This window comes from Capsicum annuum, chromosome 6 (genome assembly GCF_002878395.1).
Source record: "Capsicum annuum cultivar UCD-10X-F1 chromosome 6, UCD10Xv1.1, whole genome shotgun sequence".
Classification (NCBI taxonomy): Eukaryota; Viridiplantae; Streptophyta; class Magnoliopsida; order Solanales; family Solanaceae; genus Capsicum; species Capsicum annuum.
Window position 1 is genome coordinate 56,673,007 of NC_061116.1, and position 8,247 is coordinate 56,681,253.

Sequence of the window (8,247 nt, forward strand, 5' to 3'; positions counted from 1 at the left end):
CAGGTCATGATTCATTTTGGTCGAACCCAGATGAACTCTATATTTGGACTTATTAGCTTTAGTCAAGAGACTTACCCACAAACCAACTATGTCAGGAATGTACAACTACCTTCATTTGTTATGATGTCATTTCCCCCAATATCAAATGCAAGAACCTTTTACTGTGCCACATCAACTTTAATTTGCATAAGTATAGGATCCAGAGCTTATTTATCTTTGACCCCAGTCCCAATAGATAATTTAACCACTTCCTAAACAATTACCACTCTATTCTCAGAGTCCAAAAGTCAATCCCCTATGTTAGCCAACTGGTGAATATCTTTTACTAATCCTCTTGTCCCCTCTTAAACATTGGATAAACTCCCCATGGACAACTTGCTAAGAGCATCAACAATAATATTAGCTTTATTTGTGTTAGTGCAAATATATATCATAATTCTTAAGAAGTTTGAGCCACCACCTCTGCCTGAGGTTCAATCCATTCTAAGTAAAGACATACTGCAAGATCTTATAGTTAGAATAAATATCCACATGTACCCCATATGAATTGTGATACCAAATCATAAAAAAAAATGACCAAAATTGCCAACTCTAGATCGTGAGTCATATTATTTCTCGCGTGAGCCTTAAACTGCCTAGATGAATAACCCACAACTTTGCCATGTGACATAAAAATACAACCCATCCCCACAAAAAACACTTCATAATGCACAACAAGCCCCTTAAGACCCTCGGATAGGGTAAAATAGAAGAAAAACTCATTTTATCCTTCAACTTCTCGAAACTACCCTCACAAGCATCCAACCAAAAAAAATTAACCTTTTTCTAGGTCAACTTCTTCAGCAAAGCAGCAATATATGCAAAACTCTCCACAAATCACCTCTAATACGAAATAAAGCCAAAGAATCTCCTAATGTTAGTTGGAATCTTATGTTTACGACGGTTCTTAAACACCTCAATCTTATGTGGATCCACTTTAATTCCTTCAATAGAAACAACATACCTAAGATAAGTCACAACACTTAGCGAAAATTCACACTCTAACTTTGTGTTACAATTCCACTTCATTCAAGGTGTGTCACAAAATTCAGAGGTGATTGAGATAATCCTCCTCACTTTATAGGTACACAAAGATATAATCTATGAAGAGGTTAATGAATAGATACAAACTCTATCTGAATGCCTAATTCATAAGGTCTATGAAAGAAACTAGAGCATTAGTTAGCCTGAATGACATAACAAAGAACTTATAGTGACCATCTCAATTTGGAAGGAAGTGTTAGGAATATCAACCTCTCTAATTATCAACTGATGATAACCCGAATAAAGATCTATCTCATAGAAACACTTAGCACCCTGAAGCTAATCAAAGAGTTCATTAATCCTAGGAAGAAGGAACTTATTTTCATGGGGACCTTATTCAACTAATGTTATTCTATACACATCAGAAGGGACCCATTTGGTCATTCAGACAAAAAGCACAGAGCACCCCACGGGGAAACACTAGGACAAATGTACAATTTATCAATAAAATATTTTAATTGCTCCATTAATTCCTTAAGTTGAGCCGAAGCTATTCTATTAGGAGGAATAGAAATAGGATGAGTATGTGATAGAATGTCAATCCCAAAATTGGTTACCTTATCGTGAGGAATCCCAAAAAATCACTTGGAAGAACTTTAGGAAATTCATTCACAATGGGGATAGATTTCAAAGAGGGATTTTACAACTTTGAATCCGTAATCCGAACTAGATGATGCAGACACCCTTTGGAAATTAATTTATGTGCTCTAAGGTAAGAAACAAATTTCACCCTTGGTACTTTGGGAACTCCCCTCCCATTATAATACTGAATAATTAGGAAAATGAAGAATGACATTTTCGGTCATACATTCCATAAAAGCATAGAACGAATGAAACAAATCCATCCTTAAGATAACATCAAAATCCACCATATCAACAACCCCTATAACCTTTTCTAGCTACAATTGACTCACCCACTTGGGTAGACACTGAGAAGGGGTTGGAAAAATTTTTGGGAAAAAAACCAAAGTGCATAGCCAAATAAAGGGTCACACAATATAGGGTAGAACCTGAATCAACTAGAAAATGAACACCATGAGACAAAAGTTTTAACATGCTAGTGACAGTATCTGTGGATGCATCAAATTCATTATGAGTGGAATGAGCATATAAGAGATTTGGTCCAATTCCATCCATGAAGAAGCACCCTTAGTCATGGGAGATAATGATATGGTGTCAAAAACTTTGTAAGATCCCATAGCAACCCTTTCTAAAGGACAATCTTGCTGCAAATGACCAAGTTGAACTCAATAAAAACATCAATTTCTCCACTCTTTACAATAACAACAGTTAAGATTTCTATAACCATGACCAGGAGAATAGGGTAGGGCTGACTGAGCTCCACTAGCCTAGGACTAAGCGCCCTGTGCTCGAGGACCATTACTATACTGAAAGTGCCGATCAACCAAATACATGGGATAAGAATCACCAGCAGATGAATATACATTTCCCTAGTTCTTCTTCTTAGGCCATTGCTTGCAATCTTTCCTACTTTTTTGTTTATTTGCTCCCTGGACTACATACCTAAACTCATTACATTGCCTTTCTCTTATTTCTACCAATTTTTTCTTCTAATCTTCCACTTGCTTCATATAGACTATTAACCTCGACATATCCAAATCATTATTAAACATAGCATCCTTACACAATCACGAGATAGAATTTAGCCAAACTTCATCATGAGGGACTTCATACTCGACATTAGTTCGAGAGAATAACAAGAAAAGTGGTTAAACTTCATCACATACTCCTTAATGCTTATCTTGCCCTACTTAAAATTCAAAAAATCTTTATCCTTTTTCTCGCTTAACTCTTGAGGAAAGAAATTATAAAAGCACTTGAGAACAAATCCCATACTGCCAACTCAATATATTCACCTTTCAAATATTCCAACTTCTTATACCACTAATAAGACACTTCCTTTAGTTGATAAGCTACAAAATCAACCTCTTCCAGATCTCAAGCATACATTACTTGGAAGATTTTCTCCATTATGTCAATAAACCCCACAAGATCCTCCTTAATCTTAGAGCATGTAAAGGTTAGGGGATTTAGCCTCATCAACTGACTTGGTAGAGCCAACACCAACCCAAAAAGTTTAAGACGGACTAATGGGAACTAGCGGAACCCCTGGTAGAACGGTGCAATTAGGAGTAAAGATCAAAGACCGAGTGTGGATTCCATGAATAGGGCGACCATCCGATCTTCGGGGAGGCATGATCTGAAATGCCAATAAATAAGGAATAAGAGAATACTAAAAGCAACCAAATTCTCTAGCACTAAATTGAACTAAATAAAATAAATATTTCTAAATATCTTACACCCTCCCCCTTATAAGTGTGCCATGCTACACACCCATAAAAGGGACTCTATTTAACAAGGCTTTGTGGACACCCAAAGACCCTAAATCGTGCTCTAATACCAAGCTTTTCATTTCCCAAACCCTGGCCTAGCTATGACGAGCATCTCAAGCCCATCGAGGGACGAAGATAACCCCCTAACATTACCTTAAGAAAATAATAAAAGTATTTAGCAAAAGCCAAACAAAATAATGAGAGTGATAGACAAGTTAAATAAAAATCTAAGAATCATAACAAAATAATCAAAATATCCAAATATTGTCCATAAAAGCCTCTAATCTAAGAAATATTGACTATGTTGGAACATGCTCCCGATAATGAAAAATGAATCCAGAAGTACTAGGAATATAAAGAAATCTAGTGAACTAATCTATCCTTCAAAAAGATAGAGGCTCATAACTTTATAGATGATTAACATTATAACCAAACCACCTAACATTACACAGGATGAACATAAAAATTCTCTAAATATTAAACATGAAATAATGCAGCATCCGAGGACGATCACTGGGGCAAGCACTGGCATGTAGCTCAAGGGAAAGGAAAAAATAATGCATTTATAAAAAGTATAATCACAAACCACATGCACAATGCGTATACATATACATATGATGCCTGGATAGGGACAAGGGACAAAAACATGATCGTTTAAAGATTTAGTCCTGAACTGTGTATCTCATACCAACCTAAAGGAAACTACTGGTTTTATGTGTCTGGCTCTCTCTTTTAGAAGAGCCCAACCCATGTTAGTCGCATGTACCAGCAAATAGGCTAAAGCCAGCAATAGTTAATTAGCCTCCCAATAATATATTGTGTAAATATAACATAGCGGTTAAAGACCCACAATGCCTACAAATATAGTTTATTGTGTTGGTCCCTCTAGGACTACACTTTAATGGTAAACTATACTATTCCCTTTAAGTAAAAATTAATCAATTTGCACATAAAAAGACCATTAAACATGAAGTCTTCTATTAATGTATTTCCCAACTTGGTATCATCATATCAATATTCTTATAAGATATTCCATTTAAGCTAAACCGATTCATATAACTAAATTGACTTCATTAATTAGTGTAAAAATCCAAGCCATTGCCACCAAGGGCATCTAAATCTTTTTTATTATTTATCCAATAAATAAATACAATGTTTTTAAAAAGTGAGTAAAATTATGTAAAAATCCACATTCAAAAACAAAGATTATAAAGTGGGTTGAGGTTAATTCCATTACCAAGCCAAAATTTCATCAATTGGTTAAACCAATGTCACCCAATTTTGTCATTATGACAATGCATCAATTTAGTCCCAAATATATTTAATTAAAGCATGAAAAATCCAGTAAACACAAGGGAAAAGTAATTCAAGAGTTTACAACTCTAAACCCTCAACGCAATTTCAAACCAATCAATTCAAATTACATGAATATTGAATAAGTTTATGACACAATGTCAAATACAATTTAAGAAATGAGTAACATGCCTAAAATATAGAAGAACTCAAAGCGGGATTGGAATTTAGATCCCAACTGATGAAATCCTTGTAAAACCCTTGAATTTTCTTGAATTTGTAGTTAAAAAGGAGAACAATAATGTTTGATCTTTATAACTAAAGGCAATGGGGTCATTCAGGTGCTTTTTAAGTCGTTTAAGGTGTAGAGGACCAAAAATCCCTTTCCTAAAAGTGAAATAAAGCTAAACTAGACTAAAATTACATAGCAACGTGGCACACAGATATCATACAGGGTAGCTAGCTTTCCACACTCTTATTACAGTGACTAAATGACATAACACACCACTATCGTGGACCCTCACTACCTCGAGGTCAAAAAATAATCCCGAACCCCTAATGAAAATTCCAAAACACTCCCAAAATACCCATATAACATCCTTAATCATGATTTGATTCAAAAATTAACTTTATGCATGCGGAGGGTAAAAAATAAATTGGTCAAAATAATATGGGGTTTTACACCAAGCTTGCACAACTCCTTTAGGCTGGAGCCTTGTCCTTCCATGCAAAGTCTGCTTCCTCTTAGTCAAGAACATGCATATAAAGACTTAATTAGAAAAATGACCTACCATATTGTGGATTATAATCCCTAAAGTCTAAGTTCATTCTCATTCCTTCCCTATTCTCGGGATTTTCTCCTGTAAGTAACCTAATACTACTAATTCCACTGATAAATTAGTGAACTAATGGAATACAAGCGTAAATTAACTATTACTAATCAAAACTCATTAACTTATTACTTAATTTTCTCCTTTACCCCAGTATAACAACTAAAATCATCCATAAAACCTCCCAAACTCTATAAGTTACATAAATAAGGATTATTTATCAATTACTAGTTAACGGGGAAAAAATTCATACCTTAACAATTACAAATGATAAATATATAGTGGAAATCACTCAAAATCATGCGTCCCTAGATCCAAATAATATTTATAAAAATAAATTATTTTGGGAGAAAAAATAATCAAATCTATGATTATTGCCTCTACAGCAACAAAGCATTAAGAAGGTCTAACCGTCACTATTTTGGAATTTTCACCATTATAGCAACACCCAACTATAGTGGAATATGTGTCGCTACCTCGACGTTGATAGGATAGATTGTCCAATTTGCCCTAATATCCTAATTTTTTAAACACGGCTTAAATATGAGACGTTCCAAATAATGTCTTTTATTCATAGACCAATTCAGGTGTTCAACTAATCTAAGTTTGATTTCATAAATTCTTATGGGTTTCTTATCATTTAAGCTATTTATAAATCAAATCAAATACCACCCAACTTGTCTAAATCATTCTCAATTTTCCAAGAACATACCTCTCTCCTATTTTTGTAAAATCTAGCATAGTCTCAAAATAATAATTTCAAATTTGGGTAGAATTTTAACATGTAACTCTCAATGATAGGTTACACATTATGATAGAAATAGTCCTTACATACCAATTTACCCATTGTTTTTCCCTAAATAATCAAACGTGAAAATAGGCTAAAAAGAGAGAATAATTTACCATTATCCTTAAAACAATTGAGGTTACTTGTCCTGCATATTTCTCCATTTTCTAAGTGGTTTTCTTAATTGAACAATGCTTCTATTAAACCTGAATTAAACATATTTACTTTATACTCAATTTCTAAATATTTCTATCTAAAATCCCTACTGGTTCCTCCTAGTAAACCAAGTCCTTATCTAAAAGAACTAAGTCCCACTTAATGATATACTCCCTTTCCCCAGACCCCATCGACCCTTTGAGCTTAATAACATGAATATACTTAATTGATTCTAGATAATCTTAATGGTAAATTTAACCTGTATGCAACTAGACCTACCTCTTCAAGAACCTCAAAGGGACCAATAAACTGAAGATTGAGCTTTCCCCTTTTGTCGAGCTTTGTGACTCTTTCACAGGAAATACCTTAAGAAAAACATTATCACCAACCTTGAAGTCCATGTCCTTTACTTTATGATCTGCATACTCTTTTTACCTGCTTTGAGCCACAAACAACTTGGTTAGAATAATCCTTACTTTCTCATAATCCTCTTATACCAAGTCAGTACAAAACCGTTTGACATCATCAGTCTTAAATTATCTAAAAGTGACCGAAACTTCCATCCATAAAGTGCCTCAAATGGTACCATATCAATGATGGAGTGATAATTGTTGTTAGATGAACACACATAAAATAGAATAAAATGGTCCATATGACCAAAAAAATCAATCACGCAGGCTGCCAAAATAACCTCTAGCACCTGAATCTTCCTCTCTGAATATCCATAAGTTTGAGGATGAAAAGTCATTCTAAATGTGAGCATGTTGCTCAACTTTTCGTCCAATCTCTCCCAAAATTTAGAAGTATATCTTGCATCTTTATTACAAATAATGGTAAGTAGAAGCCTATGAAATCTCACAATGTCCTTGACATATATTTTATCTACCTTCAGAGTGTTGTAAAGTACCCGAACTAGCAAAAAGTGAGCTAATTTCATCTATTGATCCACTATCACCCAAATAGAGTCATATTTTTCCATAGTCTTATAAAGACCTACTACAAAATTTGTAGAAGGTGCTACTATCAACATTTATGTATATGAATCCTTGTAAAAAACCCTACAGTGCTTTGATGTTTATACTTTATCTGTTGAAAATTTTGACACTTAGAAATATAATCCACTATGTCTCTCTTCATCTTGAGCCACCAATAAAGGTGCCTCAAATTACGATACATCTTAGTCATACTTGGATGAATAGAATAATAAAAACCATGGGACTCTAAAAGTAAATCAGCATTCAAATCACCAACCCAAGGAACACATAATCTTTCCTTAACCAATAACACCCCACCTGGGCCAAGATTTGTGTCTGCCACCTTCCTGTTCTCCATTTTATTTTAGAGTGCATTTATTTTCTTATCCTCAAATTAGTTGGCCTTAATATGCTCCTCTAATATTGACTTTACCTCAACTCAAGTCAATATGCCACCCCGATTGGATACCTCAAACTGCATGGTAAGAGATGCTAGAATTTGAAAAGCTCAAGATAAAGGTTGCTTGGGAACACTCAAGAATGACAAACTACCCATATATAAAAATTTTTGATTCAATACATTTGCCATAATTTTAGCCTTATCCAAACGATACTAAGTGGTTACATCATAATCATTCAATAACTCCATCCATCTCCACTACCTTAGATTTAAATCCATAAGAAAAATAACATGTTGTAAGCTACGATGGTCTGTGAAGAGCTCAAACTTGACACCATAAATATAGTGACTCCAAATCATGAATGCAAAC